The 16,285-nt window shown below is 47.5% G+C and overlaps 1 non-coding gene across 1 annotated transcript; it reads left to right on the plus strand.

Annotated features, from left to right (window-relative positions):
• The first annotated feature begins 15,963 nt into the window (after positions 1 to 15,963).
• Positions 15,964 to 16,070, plus strand: LOC117196788 (U6 spliceosomal RNA). The gene has a single exon (XR_004477155.1). It is a non-coding gene; the product is annotated as a U6 spliceosomal RNA (small nuclear RNA).
• The last annotated feature ends 215 nt before the right edge of the window (positions 16,071 to 16,285 follow it).

The raw sequence follows: 16,285 nt of genomic DNA on the forward strand, positions 1-16,285 counted from the left end.
AACTATTTGATCTGATTTTATTCCACGTGGAAGTATTGCCAAATAGAAAAATACAGTTTATATTATGATACATATGGTCCTGTTTCACAGTGGTAAAGTCAAAGATAATGCCTAAAACTGAAAATCAAGAAGCATCAATCTAAGTACATTATTTAGCTATGCAGAGGTAATTACCAAAAGAAATAGCTAAAGGACTTCAAAGTAGTCACCTCTTGGGAGGAGAAAATGGGGTTAGGGGAGACCTGCCATTTTAAAATAAGTTTTGTAGGGAATTCCCCAGTGGTGCAGTGGTTAGGACTCCATGCTTTCACTGCCAAGGGCCTGGGTTCAATCCCTGGTAGGGAAACTGAGATCCACAAGCTGCATGGCCTGGCCAAAAATAAAATAAAATAAGCTTTGTAGAAGTACTCGTACTTCTTTTTTTTTTTTATTGCGGTATGCGGGCCTCTCACTGTTGTGGCCTCTCCCGTTGCAGAGCACAGGCTCCGGACACACAGGCTCAGCAGCCATGGCTCACGGGCCTAGCTGCTCCGCGGCATGTGGGATCTTCCCGGACCGGGGCACGAACCCATGTCCCCTGCATCGGCAGGTGGACTCTCAACCACTGCGCCACCAGGGAAGGCCAAGTACTTGTACTTCTACTTCTGTACTTCGCTACTTGTACTACATAAACTATGTACAGGTGGTACTTTGACTTAAGAAAAAACCTAAAACATAAAAGTGTGGCTACTGCTATGGTCTGAAGGTTTGTGTCCCCCTAAATTCATATGTTGAAATCCTAATGCCCAATGTGATGATATTAGGAGGTGGGGCTTTGGGGAGGTGATTGGGTCATGAGGGTGGAGCCCTCATGAATGGGATTAGTGCCCTAATAAGAGATCCCAGAGAGTTCTCTAGTCCCTTTTGCAGTGTGAGGACACAGTGAGAGGTCTTTAATCCTGAAGAGGGTCTTCACCAGAACCCGATCTCAGACTTCCAGCCTCCAGAACCGTGAGAAATAAATTTCTATTGTTTATAAGCCCCCCAGTCTGTGGGATTTTGTTACAGCAACCTGAACAGACTAAGATAGCCATCAACTCTTAAGGAATGAAAGAGGGAAAGGGAAGGATGTAGGGGGAGGGAGGAAAGGAAAGAAGAAAGGAAGGGAGAAAGAAAACGAAGCTTTAAATAGTTAACTCGCCTAGCCCAAGTTCACAGCGCTGGTAAATGACAGAGCTGAGTTTTGATCCCAGGTTCATCTGACTCCACACGACTTTCTATAAACCACTACACAACAAGATATCAACCCCTCAAGGTCTTCATTTGGTCTGGAGTGGACCCAAATGTCTGGTGGGTGACACCGCACTCTGGGCAGAGAGAGAGGAGCCGAGGGCACAGTTAGTGAGAGGTGGAGACAGAGGGAGAGGAGGTTGGGTAAACAAATAGTTAATCAGAAAAATGTGAGGGTGTCCCCTGAACAGAGCTGGACACTGGGGGAGTTGGGAGGGACAGCTCAAGTGCATGAGAGGATTTGAAGCACAGGCAGAGAGGAGTCATGGGAGACAGCAATTCAGGCTCCTGGTGGAGATACTGGTGGGAGGAGAGGAAGGAAGGGAGGCTGAGGAGGGAAAAGGATGCTCCCTGGACAGGAACGGGAGCACAGCCCAGGACGAAGCCCGTTCAGTAGGGCAGCTGCAGGTTTACATTCTCGAATAAAAACTCTTTCCAGATAGAGCAAATAGCAGGAACCCAGGGATATCTGCGGAATACATGAATGCAAGAGCAAAAGGCAGGGCTTCTTCAGCGGTTCAGATTTGCCTTCCTGAACCCTAAGTGGTTGGAAAGTGTATGCCTTTGAAGCTCTCATTAGACAAAGAATGCTTGAATCTCGGATTTCTCACCAAGACTTAGGTGGGGTGGTGTGCTGCACCCCCTCAAGACCAGGTCTCAAGAGAAGAATGTTATATTTTTAAGAAATCTGTAAGCCAATTGTTTTTTGTTTTTTAAAGAATAAGATTTAATTAATTAATTTATTTATTTTTATTGGTCATGCCATGCGGCCTGTGGGATCCCATTTCCCCGACCAGGGATTGAACCCATGCCCTTGGCAGTGAAAGCGTGGAGTCCTAACCACTGGACTGCCAGGGAAGTCCCAGCCAATTGTTATTTTGTTGGTAGCTTAAAATTGGCCACGGTGGGAGCCTTAACACCCCGGAAATCAGTGCAAGCTACGAATTAGGGCTTTGTTTTAATTTCAGACAGCTGGCTGTTGAACATTTACCAGCACACCACTGCATACATGTGTTAAAAGAGGAGAGGGCTTGCCTGGTGACACAGTGGTTGAGAGTCCGCCTGCCGATGCAGGGGACACGGGTTTGTGCCCCGGTCCGGGAAGATCCCACATGCCGCAGAGCGGCTGGGCCCGTGAGCCATGGCCGCTGAGCCTGCGCGTCCGGAGCCTGTGCTCCGCAATGGGAGAGGCCACAACAGTGAGAGGACCGCGTACCACAAAAAAAAAAAAAAAAAAAAAAAAGAGGAGAAACTAGACACCCACTGAGTGAATAGGGAAGGCATAGTGATGACATTAATTGCAAGAGCTAACATTTACAGAGTAAGTACTATATGCCCTACGCTGTATTAGATGAGATGCGTTCATATATTGTCTCACATAATCTTGTAAAAGCCCCATGACGTAGATATTTTTACCCCTTTTTACACATACTGGGGTTGAGGTCCAAAGAGATTAGTTAGTTTTGCTCAAAGATACAAGCCAGTAAGTAGGAATCAAGCCTCCCGTCTTAGATTTAAAGCCCACACTCTCAGCACCACCGTGGGGGAGGAATATTGCAAAGTGGGTAAGTGTGAGGATGCTGGAGCCAAGTTGCCTGGATTCCAACACTGCTTCTGACACTTACTAACTGTGTGAGCCGGAGTGGGATATTTAATCACTCTTTGCCTTGGTTTCTTCATCTGCAAAATAGGGTGAACAATCAAATCTTCCACACAAAGTAGCATTTCACACAGAACCTGGTACTAACAACAAAGTTAGTTATTATTACCTTAATTATTAACAAAGTTTGATGGTTTCTATCTTATTCCACATTTGATGAAACTATTTGACTTAAAAAATGCATTTGATCTCTGGAGGATACACAAGAATCTAGTTTGTTGGTAGCCTCCAGGGAGAAGCGGGGACAGATGTGGGAAGGAAGCTAAATCAGCCAACATCTACCCAGGAAACAGAAACCACACAAGTTATTTGATCCGAGAAAATTTAATATAAAGAATCGTTAATACGATGTAAAATTGTTAACCAGGTAACTGCAATGTAAACACTCGGAGGTTTCATAGCAGTAACGACCGCCCCTTGGCGTGGGTATGGGGGGGACCAAGGGAAGAGTTGGAATTAAGTGAATGATTCAAGCTTAGAAGTTGGGGAGGGGACCGCCCATCATGTGCCGGGATATCTCTGAGGTGGGGGGCACCGATCGCTGGTGCTGTGTCTGCGAGGGCAGTACCAGGAGGCTGGTATTAGAAAAACCACAAAATTGCGTTCAGCTGCGTCAGGAAGGCAGGATGAAGAAGCAATAGTGAGGGCTGTTCACAGTGCGGGAAGCAGACAGGAAGCCCACAGAAGGAGCAAGTTTCTTCTGCCTCCTCTGACCTTACAATTTCCCGGACACCGTTCTTGGGAGAATCTCCCATGAGGCGGCTGACAAAGCAGAAACGCTCTGTGCAGAGCCCCAGCTGCAGCATCCAAAAGCTGAGTATAAAAGGATGGGTTTGGAGCTGAGAGACAATGTCGTAGCCACTGGTGCAGAGGCTTTAACTGAATAGCTGGGTGACCTCTGGAATTTCAGTCCATCGAAAGTATTACCTAATTTTAAAAATACACAAAATGTAAATTTAAAAGAAAACCTGACATTTGGCACTGAGCGAGGTTGTGATATATGCTTGGCACAAAATAAGCGCTTAATACACATTTATTGAGTGAATGGGTGAACGGGAAAAAGCAATTCATGCTAGCATGTGTCTATAATCATTTGTCAAAAGCTACTCTGTAAATTGTCCTGGAGGTCCAGCAGGCAGAGGGAAACAAAATGAGCACAGGCCCTACTTCCATGGTGAGGGCAGGAAGAAGATTTAACAAGCAGACAAGTGAGTTAATTACAGACAGTGACAGAGGGTATGAAGGCAACAAACATGGCGAGAGTATGGTTAGTGCAAGGGTGTGGATGGAGAGCATTTTAAATCTATCTATCTATTTGTTTATTTTTGGCTGCGCTGTGTCTTCGTTGCTGTGAGCAGGCTTTCTCTAGTTGCTGCAAGTGGGGGCTACTCTTCGTTGTGGTGCGCGTGCTTTTCCTTGCGGTGGCTTCTGTTGTGGAGCACCGGCTGCAGAGTGCAGGCTCAGTAGTTGTGGCGCACGGGCTTAGTTGCCCCACGGCATGTGGGATCTTCCCGGACCAGGGCTCGAACCCGTGTCCCCTGCATTGGCAGGTGGATTCTTAACCACTCCACCACTAGGGAAGTCCCTGGAGAGCATTTTAGATTGGACACGGAGGTCCTCTCTGTGGTCATGACATTTAAACTGAGACCTGAAAGGTGGCAAAGGACCAGCCCCACAAAATCTGGGGGAAGAGCACCATAGGCAGAGGGAAGGGCGGTTGCAAAGACCCTGAGGCAGGAGAGAGCTTGGTGCGCTTCAGACAGTGACTGATGGTCTGGTGACAGGAGTGTGCTGAGGCGGGGGGAGGGTGGTGCGAGACCCCTCAGAGATGACAGATGCTGGGGGATGGATCTAGCTGGGCTTTGGAGGAAAGTGAGGTGTATTTTATTCTAAATGTAGTTTTAAAAAAACACATTGTAGTATTTTAAATAGAAATTATCATTGGATTTGTATTTCTCAAAGATCACTGTGGCTGCTGGTGGTGAAGGATCACAGTGGATCAAGGCTGGAAGGAGGGGACTGTATTTGTTTCTTTAGGTGGCCACAACAAATCACCCCAAACCTGGCGGCTTCAAACATCAGAAATGTATTCTCACAGTTCGGGGGGGCAGAAGTCCAAAATTAAGGCATCAACAGGGCCGTACTCCCTCTGAGGCTCCAGGACAGAGTCTTGTCTCTTTCAGCTTCTGGGACCCCAGGAGCTCCTTGGCTGTGACAGCACAACACCAATCTCTGCTTCTGCTTCACATGGTCTCCTCTCTGTGTCTTCTGCCCAGTGTGTCTGCATTTCTCCTTTTCTTATAAGGGCCCTTGTTGGATTTAGGGCCCATCCTGTTAATCCAGGATGATCTCATCTGGAGATCCTTAACTTCATTACATCTACAATGACCTGTTTTTCAAATTAGTGGACAATCACAGGCTCCAGGGTTTAGGGTTTGTTCGTATTTTGGGGGGCCACCATTCAACCCGCTACGGAGATCCGTGACGAGATTCAGTGATTATGCAGGGGAGAGACGATGGCGAATTAGAGGAGGGAGGTGACTGCAGCCATGGGTTTGATAGGGGGTGTATTAGTCAGGGCTCTCCAGAGAAACAGAACCAAAAGGATACACAGAAAGATTTATTATAAGGAATTAGCTCACATGATTCTGGAGACTGGGAAATCCCCAGATCTGCTATCACCATGCTGGAAGAACCAGGAGAGCCAAGGTGTAGTTCAAGTCTGAATCTGAAGGCCTGAGAACCAGGAGAACTGATGACGTAAATTCCACTTCCAAAGCTGGCAGGCTGGAGACCCAGGAAGAGCCAACTTCCAGCCTTTTGTCTGAAGGCTGGAAATGAGCGGTGTCCCAGCTCCTGCAGACTGGTAGGGGGAGTTCCTTCCTACCCAGCTTTTTCTGTTCTATTCACGTCCTCAATTGATTGGGTGAGGCTCACCCACATTAGGGAAGGCAATCTGCTTTCCTCAGTCCATTGATACAAATATTAATCTCATCCAGAAACACCCTCACAGACACTCTGGATAATGACTGGCCAGTATCCGGGCATACTGTGACCCAGTCAAGTGGACACATAAAACTGACCAGCACAGACGGAGAGTAAGGGAGGGAGGAAGGGAATGGGGGGGTCTCATGTTCCAGGAAGAGATATACACTGAGTAGCCTAACTCAGGACCAAATGGCAGAGGTGAAGAGGGGAGACCATGGAGAAGCCAATGGCTGGTGGACGCTGCCCTATTGGAGAGGAAAGCTGAGTCACTGCCTCAGCACTGAGACTCTCTTACAGCTTCCGTCTTCCCCCATCTCTAGAAAAGCATTTCCCTGCCAGCTACTGAGGCAAACGGCTCCCATCATGAACTGGTCCTTTGGCGGTGAAGGCATCATCACCAAGCAAGTGGATCAATGAAAAGCTGAATTACACTGGGTACCATCTTCAGACATGGAAACTGAATCTTTGAAAACCTTCCCTCGGCATCTCCTGCACATGCAGGACTGCTCAGGTTTATACAATTAATACCAAGCTATCGTGCTGCACCACTTCTGTAGTGTTCTGATTTCAGTCTGAGTGGGTGATTTCCACACCAGTGAAATAAGACCTATGGCTACACTCAAGATCTTCCAGCTTCCCTTACCTTATTGTCTTCTCCATTTATTAAGATAGAAATCCACTGAGATTTTGAGATGTTTTAAGACAGAATCCACTAGAAGCAGGTGCTCAATAAATATTTAGGATATAAATAACCCTACAGACTTCTACCTTGATATTAAGAAAGAATATTCCTACAAGGTCTGTTCTAAGTAAAGGCATTGTATTAGTTATCCCCTGCTGCATAACAAATTACCTCAAAACACAGTGGTTTAAACAACAAACATTGATTCGTTTGCAGTTTCTGTGGGTCAAGAATCCAGAAGCAGCTGAAACTGTGTGGCTCTGACTCAGGGTCTTTCATGAGGTTGCAGTCAAGATGCTGGCTAGGGCTGCGACAGTCATCCGACACCTGGTTGGGGATGGGGATGGAGGCTGTTCTTCCAAGATTGCTCCCTCACATGGCTGTTTTTAGGAGACCCCAGTTCCTTGCTGTTAGAAGGAGACCTAAGTTTCTCACCATGTGAGCCTCTCCCTAGGGCTGCTTGAGTGTCCTCACAACATGGCAGCTGTCTTCCCCCAGAACAAATAATTTCAGAGAGAGCAAGGAGGAAGCTGCAGTGCCTTTTATGATCTGCCCTTAGATGTCACACACCCCATTATTTCGGCCACATTCTATGGGTTAGAGGTGAATTGCTAAGTACAACCTCCACTCAAAGGGTGGGGAATTCAGCTCTACTTCTTGATGGGAAGAACATCAAATAACTTGTGGGCATATTTTAAATGTCCAGATACTCTGGGAGCCTGTCTCTGACACCGAGGAGGCTCTGAGAAATGGTTATTGTACAGTAAAGGAGAGATCTTTCCTCACTTACTCTAGAAAACTAATGAGCCACAGATTGGGATAATATCTCTCTCCTTCCCTATGAGTTGGGTGGCAAGAACATCAATAAAACGTCAACAATAATAATGGCACCTAATATTTGCTGAGTACGCGTGAGAATGATAGCATCTCAAGAGCAGGAGCATTGCCTGCCTAGTTCTCTACTGTATTTCCAGCTCCCAGAACCAGGTGCTCAATAAATATTCAGAATTGAATGAATGCACTTCTCATTTCAATGTCAGAAGAACCTTATGAGGTAGACAATGTTATTGCCCCCATTCTACAGATGGGAAAATAGAGGCATAGGGAAATTAAGTAATTTGTCAAAGTGACATGACTAATAATGGTAGAGTTAGGATTAGAACCCAGACAATCTGACTCCAAACACCACCACCACCACCATGGTCCATAGAGACATCGAATGACAACTTGTAATTACTGAACCAGTACTGGGAACAACGGCTTGGCTACACTAACGGAAGGAAGATGAGGCCTGAATTAAAACAAAACACTGAATAATCCAAAAACCATTTTCATTTGGCTCAGGAATATAGCCAGAGACATACTCTCAGAGGAGCAGCTACATTCAAACCATATGGACTTGGCCCCGATCTGTATCCCGGGCTGACACTCTCTTGAAAGGATCCTCAAAGGATCCAGCTCTTGCCCTCCAAGCTGCCCTGAGCTAGGGCATCCCTAAGATTCTCCAGAAAAACAGTGTCCACCCACACCTCTGGAAGACATGTCCCTATTTTTAAGTCTCTTCTTCCTGAAGTCTCATGTATAATGCTTGTTTTGCAAACAGCATATTTCTCCCTGTTGTACCCTTAGGATGAAAACATATTCCTTAATTTGAAAAAGTCACCTATGATGCACCCTGGGGGAACTCCGCACAAGGACCAGGGAAAGGTCCATTTCCCAACACAGGCTTGAAGGGCAAGCTGAGAGCTGTTCATGTTGCAGGATGAGATCCTGGTTCATATTCTGACTTATTAACTATATCCAACTCTTCTAGTTTCTCAGAGCCCCTCCTGCCAACTACAGCAAACACAGGCGGATACCACTGTGCACACAGCCCACCTGTGGAAGCATGAACAAGCACAGAGAAATGCTTGTAAGGCTGGCTTCAGTTTGAGGCAGAGGGCAGGTTTCATGTGGAAACCTGGAGCCTATATGGTTTCAGCTCAGCTCTGGTCCTGACTCAGTAAACCATAAGCAAGCTACCCACTCTTTCTGGATTCAGTTTCCTTCTCAAGAGCTCAGAGATACATGCAGGGCTTTCCTTTTCCAAGGGGTGGGGTGAATATGCCAAAGGGATCTCAGTCCAATGTGGGTTCAGGTGAAAGGGCAAACTGGCCCTGAGAATCCCATGGGTTGAGTATGATTTGAAGATATTCTTTTAAAAGAACCATTGTTTCCTTAAATTTAAATTAGTTGCTAATGGTTAAAAAAAAAGAGAGAGAGAGAAAGAAAGAAAGAAAAAGAAAAAAAAGAGGAGGTTTTATATTTTTAAAAATTCAGATATCCAGGAATTGGAAACTCTAACAACATCAGATGGATGGCGTTCCCAAAGGGAACAGAGCTGAGTACTGGCTGTCACTGATTTCAGACCAGGCGGTATCTCTTTTGACCAGTTTACCCCAGTCTCCACCACTCCCTATTGCTTAACCCTGTTCCATGTTAATAATTATGAAAATGTAATTTAAGTATTGTGTTTGTTTTCTTAGTAAATTACAAGCCTCATAATAGGTCAGAATGGCAAAATTTCCTTTGCGTAAAATTTGGTATAGTTCATAAAAGCCGAGTTTAGCGAGTGCCCTTGCTTTGCAGGTACCTTGTGCATATGCTTGGTTTGCCAACTGGGTAATCCTAACTTCTTTAAACTTTGGGGTCTGGGGCTCCTACCATGACTCAGGGGGTAGCTGACCAGAGTGGCAGAGCACTGTGAGAAAAGAGGGTACAGAGGAAATGGGGGGCTCATTTTCCACCCACCCTTAATCTACAGTCAAATGAGACCTGGCCTCAAGGGGATGGGGAGGGGGTTGGGTAGGAGTCTTCAGTCTTCCTAAGACTGGAAGAATTGGATCCTTCCACCCCAGTTCTGTGCAACACTAAAGTTTTCACCTGGTGCAGACAAACTTCAGCCAGCAAGCTGGTCACCTGTTTGAAAATAAAGTTTTATTGGAAGCCAGCTATGCCCATTTATTTACAGGTTACCTGTGGCTGCTTTCACCCTGCGAAGGCAGCATTGAGCGGTTTCCACAGAGACCATGTGGCAAGCCTGAAATATCTGCTATCAGCCCTTTATAGAAAAAGTTACCAATCCCTGTTCTAGCAACTCAGGTTAGCTCAAGCAAAGGATGTTTGTGGTCAAGACATAACAGGGAATGTGCTGGATGCCAGGGATAGAAGCCACAGAGAAATCAGGCCTCGGGGGAACTAAAATTGTAACTGCAGATCTTTCTCGTGGAATTACTGATTCTCTGTTTCTTCCCTGGTCTCCTTGCACTGCTGCCTTCCCCAGCTTCCCTTGCCTTCCCTCAGCTTGCACGCGGCTCCTCAGGGCTACCGACACCCCTTCCATATCGTGCAAACCCTAACAGCTTTTCAGCTTTGATCTCCATTGCGAATGGCCACAGCCTCTGAGTTTCCCAATTCTGAACTCCCAGGGGAGGAATGTGATTGGCCCAGATCATCTTTTCAAGTCTATGATTCTTGGCGATTCCTGGCCAGCCTGTGACTGTCCTCTCCCCTCAGTCAGGAGCCCACCCTGGATCCACATCAGTGACCAGGGGGCTTTGCCACATGAAGCAGAAAGTGTTATCCCCTCAGCAGGGGCGGTAGGTACAGAGCCCTCCTTTAGAAGAGAATGCCACAGGGCAGAAGCCAAAACTTAGCGAACTCAACTTGTGAGGGACCTGGGCTTTTCTTCAAGCCAAAGAACTCTCTTATTCACAGCACTGACCGAAAAGCCAACATCTGAACCATCAACATGTCCCCTCGGAGAAGGGGAATGGATCCCCCTTGGAGTTTGCAGATGGCTCTTTTGTGAGCAGAGGACCAAGCCCAACCGAAGGAGGGATGAGCAGATCAAGTGTGGCAACTGGTGGAATTTCAGAAATCACTGTCTTGTCCTAACTGGACCAGCAGAGAAGAAGCAGAAAGATATCTAGCCTGGACTCTACTCGTGGTCCGGTGGCTAAGACTTTGAGCTCCCAATGCAGAGGGCCCAGGTTTGATCCCTGGTCAGGGAGCTAGATCCCACATGCTACAACTAAGAGTTTGCATGTCGCAACTGAAGATCCCACATGCTGCAACAAAGACCCCACGTGCTGCAACTAAGACCCAGCGCAGCTAAATAAATAAATATTTTTTTTAAAAAAAAGAAAGAAAAAAAGAAATCTAGCCTGGCAGACCTTCTCCTGGTTTTGCCACAAACAAACTGAGTGCAGACTCATGTGGTACTTCCTCCTGATTCCAGACCAGGCCTGTTTCCCACTGATCAAACGATGGGGCTGAATCAGACCAGCGGTTCTCAAACTGCCCCCAGCCTAGCCAAGATCAGGCTGTGCCCCTGGCCACCATCACAAGACTGTTCTACAAGAGAGTTCTGGGCTCCAGAAACACCCAGCTGCTTCCCAGCCTTCTGGAAAATGTTGACTTTCTATTTCTCCCTTGGCCAAATTCTGTGGGTAGCGTGGCTCCCCGACACGTAGGCCACACAATCAGCTCTCACAACCCACTTCCTCAAGGTGATCCCATGTCGTTCTGCTGTCCATGATAAACAGCTCCAGACTGGGCAGCCCAGACCCAGGGGAAGCCAGCCTGCTGTGGATCTGGAAAGTTCCCCAGAGGCAGATAGATGGCAGCTGCTTCTCTGGCCCAGGCTGAGGCCAAGCCACAAGCGGGGAGGACAACTCAAGCCCAGGCCTCCGACCACGGATGCAAATTGGCCCCGTAGAGCCTGGCCAGGTCAGAGGGGGCCCAAGGAGCTGGAACTCCGAGGGACAGCTGAGTGGGGAGACAGCCTTCATCATCCTACTAAGTCACTAAGAGGTTTCTGAAACAGGTGGCTCGAATTTCCTTGGAAACCCAGAATAATCCCCCATTCGAAGTGTTCGCGAATCTTGTTGTCACCACCTAGTATTAATGGGCAGGCGCCGCAGAAGGAAACAGAGTTTTCAGCTGCATTTTTGTACTCTGACTTGCCTGACAAGCTCAATAAAAGCTTAAACAAATATTAAAAAACACACAGAAAGTCAGGCTGGTTTAAATTAACTTCCCAAGCACTTCACCTACTGTAGGAAGAAATTATAATAAAATGTCAGAGCAAAAATAAACCGCGCGTGGAAATAAAAATAAAACATAAAATGCCCTCTTACAACTCACTGCTCAGTACGATTTAGTTCCTAACAACATATCATTGTACATGAAATTTTCATAGTCCTAAAGCGTATTTGGGCATTAGGAATGTTGACTCTGAAAAATCCATCTTTTACACATTGGGAAATCATCCCTTTCCCTGAAGTCTTACGGATATAAACCATTAAAAAAAAAAAAAAAGGTCTCTGTTAACTCTGAAATCATAATTCTCCCAAAAAGAATATGTTGCTGGACAATATGACCCCCAATTCCATTTCTCTTAGGCTTCCGCATCCTCCGTCTGCAGCTGGGGCTCCACAAACACCCTTTGCGTCAGTGCTCTAGAAGGAAGGAGTTGGAGGTGGAGATATGACAGGTTCAAGTCCGGCCATCCCGCAGGCTCACCCAGCGTGGAGTTTCAAACGGGAGAGCTACTTTGTAATCCTTGGGTGCCCAGGCTGTGGCCTGTCACATCCTCCAACCTCAGTGCTTACAGTGAGCCGGATATACTAAGAGATTAAAGAGCAGGGGTGTTTGGTGCTCTGTTTGCAGGGTGAAATAAAAAGAAAGAAAGAAGGAGGGAGAAGGAGAGAGGAAGGAAAGAGGAAAGGGAGGAGGGAGAGAGCCGGGGGAGGAGAGTTGGGGGGAGGGGAGGGGGCAGGGAGGAAAGAAGAAAGGCAGGCAAGTGAGCATCTCCTGCTCAGTTAGTTCGTCTTGAAAAAATTCCCTCGCGAGCTGGTTACTCCCTCTCGGTTTGCTCAGCCAAGCTGATAGACCCTCACTTTCCAACCAGAGAGAGTGCGGGTGTTGAGAAGGACCTTGTGGGCCTGCATACCCCTCCTTCCCCTGCCAGGTTCCTGTCACACCGCGAAGGTGATTTTCTGGGAAAGGGTTCTCCTGGCAGGGCCTGGGTGGAGCAGCCTGGTACAGCCCTCGTTATCTGGCTCCCAGCAAGACTTTCCAGGGGGGCCCATGCACGCCTCCCCTTCCTCCAGGGTCTGCGGAGAACTCCCACGGAGCGCTCCTCCATCAGGGAGCGGAGCCAGAGAGAAAGCCCTGGACGGCAATGGAGGGGAAGCAGGCAGCCATGGGACACACTTAAGTATACACACGTGTACGCACATAAGTGGCATCTCCATGTGTAGACAACCGTACAGAGGCACGTATAGCTTTCCTGGTGAGTCAGTCATGACCTTCCCAAGAGACTGGGAGTTGACCCACCAGCTGGCAGGGTGTGGACAGCCGTGCTAGGGAGGGCAGGCCTGGCTGTCCCTCCAAGAGTGGACTGGTGGCAGTGGAGGGACACACAGAGACAGAGACACACACACACACACACACACACACACACAGAGCGTGATCAGGTCCTGTCCAGAGGGCGAACACAGACTAAAAAATGCAACGATTTCTCTAATCTGCTTGCGCTGAGCGTGCCAGAAGCAAATACCAGCGGGCCCGGAAAAAATGTTGCTGTTCCTCTGCTCGGCTCGGAGCCATCCGCCCTAACGGGGAAGGAAAAAGAAGAGGAACAGAGTCCGGGGCTGTTTTGTCTGGCTCGCTGGACCCTCTGCCCCCTTCACCTCTGGGAGGGAAGGACGGGGGACTATTTGGAGCCCCCCATACGGAGAACCTCAAACGGCCCCTTCAGTTTCCCACAAACAAGCTTCAGAAGCGGAAACTGGCCCTGGCTCCCTAGGGCAGAAACCGAGAGCTCAACTCTGAAACACTTCCTTTGCTTGGCAACAATGCACGGAGGAATTTCCACAAATCCCCTTAGCTGTCATGACTTCCGCTCCTCAACTTGGGAAAAGACGGCCTGGGACATTCCAGCCCCCACCCCTGCCCTGGTTGATCTGTTTGGCTCCTAGATGGGGCTTGGAGAACGACATATATTCCCCTTCCCTATTTTCCCTCCTGGAGACAAGAAACATCCAAGTCTGACCAGGCTGTGCGAAGAGGCCTGGCCAGGCCAGCGGCATCACCAAGAGGCTGCTCTCTGGCTTTGGAGAAAGTGGGAGTTTAAAGGGAGGGATTGGGAGGACCCAGGCCGTAGAGCCAACCAGCCTGTGTCTGTCTGGGCTCCACCACTTCCTAGCTGTGTCACGCTGGGGGATTACTCGAGCTCCTGTCTCACTAGGTGGTCATGGGGGTGCCCCATGATGCAGCTTTATAAAGCATTCAGCACAGCTGGCACATGGCAGGAAGTTGATAAATGTGATCTGCAGCAGCCAACCCAAAGGTCTGCTACCTTGAGACTCCCCTGCCTCACAATGGCAGAAATTCTGTGCCCCCCAGTCCCTGTGAGTGTCCCCCAATCCCATGTGCACACACTGTAGTCACCACGTGGGGTCCACTCAGCTCTTCTGCTCCAGCTCACAAAACCCATTGGGACTCAGCTCGGAGCTCTGTGGTGACCTAGGTGGGTGAGATGGGGAGGTGGGGTGGGAGGGAGAGGCAAGAAGGAGGGGATATATGTATACATATAGCTGATTCACATCGTTGTAGAGCAGAAACTAATACAACATTGTAAAGCAACTATACCCCAATTAAAAAAAAAAAACAACACTTGGGAAAAATGCCCCAAATCCATGTGGATATCCGTGTCTGCAGTGCTTCCCACAGGTGCTCCTGGAGCTTGCCACCCGTCTGAGGGCCCAGGTGGAATGCTGAGTTCTGCGCAGAGGCCAGGAGATCCCTGCCAAGCTCTGGACCTCACTCGACCACCAGGTCACCAGAGCAGCTGTGCTCATGTCCAGAACTGCACAGAGTCTCTGGTCTAACCTCAGCTCCTAGTTTCCAGAGTATGCTGGGAGGAATCATCTACCTTAGAGGAGCCTCAGTTTCTTCATCTGGAAAATAGGAGGGGGATGTGGACTGAATTGTGTTCCCCCAAAATTCATACATCAAAGTCCTAAAACCCCAAGGTATTTGGATATAGGACCTATAAGGAGGTAATAAAGGTTAAATGAGTAGGGTGGGGCCCTACTCCAGTAGCATTAGTGCCCTTCTAAGAAGAAGAGACATCAGAGCTTGCTCTCTCTCTCTGTGTACAGAGAAGAGACCATGTGAGGACATAGCAAGAAGGCAGCTGTCTGCAAGCCAGAAAAAGAGGTCTCACCAGAAAACAACCCTGATGATACCTCGATCTTGGACTTCCAGCCTCCAGAAGTGGGAGAAAATAAAGTTCTGTTGTTTAAGCCACGCAGCCTGTGGTATTTGTTTATGGCAGCCTGAGCAGACTGATACAAAAGTGGTGAATAGAATCAGTGCTCTGTGGACTAAGGGGTACATTGGAGGTGCCACAGAGGCTGGGAACCATGGGAGGCAGGGCAGAGGGAGGCTGGGGAGATGGGGTTCCAGATCCTTCATACCTCACTCCATCGGAACCAGCACCTATTTTAGCTGTTTTTTTAGTTCAGGTTTAAGTGCCTTTTTAAAAAAAAAAAAAGAACGTTTCCTTGATGAACAGGTTTTTGAAACCCCAGGACGGAAGGATTTCTGAAAGCCCATGTTTGCTATCCTAATAGTATCTATTACCTGCACTGAAGCATTATGAAGTCTCAGGACTCAAGGACCTGACCAGCTGGAAGGGTCCGTGGCTTGGGAGCCATTTTGGTTGCCAACACTGACGATGCCTTTACCATGTATCCCAGCTGCCTTCCACGGTTTACATTTATTAACCCATTCAATCCTCCCCAACACCCTATGAGGAATGCTTATCATCACCACTTTACGAATGAGAAAACTATGGTTCAGATAGGTTAAGCCACTTGCTCAGGGCCACACAGAGTGATCTGTTTGATTCCAAAGCCCATGACTACCCTCACTATCTTAGAAGAAAGGAGAAGTCACAGGGCAGTCACTTGGTCAGCAAGTATCACCCCAATCTCACTGCAGCTGAGACCTGCCATACAGAGCGAGGAATCTGCCCCTAAAATCTCAGGACCTAAGTCAATGGGCTGTTTCCTAATTCTCCTCAGAATCCTATGTACCTCACAAACCAGCATTCAGCTATGCTGCTCCAACTAATTTTTGCATTTGCTGCTACATATTTGGATTTGGGCCTCTGAAACACTGAGGTGAATTTATGTAAAATGGGCAAATGATCATTTTGAATTTTGTAAATGTTACTTAATGTTTTCTTATTGGACCTGCAGAACTAACAATGTCTCATTAAAGATTCCAGACATTCAAGAAAGGATGAGTAGTGCTCGCTTCGGCAGCACATATACTAAAATTGGAACGATGCAGAGAAGATTATCATGGCCCCTGCGCAAGGATGACACGCAAATTCGTGAAGCGTTCCATAATTTTTAAATTATTGAATGTGGAAGAGAAAATCAAGCTTAGTAGTTGAAAATTATTTTCAGAGCTTTAGATGGCCATCATGCAGCAAATGTCAGTCATTTTTATTGTTTATACATGCCTTCAAAATTTTATTTACAACTTCCTTAATTATCTTTATGCCCATTATTTGATTTTTTTTTTTTTTTTTTGCGGTACGCGGGCCTCTCACTGTTGTGGCCTCT

Source organism: Orcinus orca, chromosome 3, assembly GCF_937001465.1.
Source record: "Orcinus orca chromosome 3, mOrcOrc1.1, whole genome shotgun sequence".
NCBI lineage: Eukaryota > Metazoa > Chordata > Mammalia > Artiodactyla > Delphinidae > Orcinus > Orcinus orca.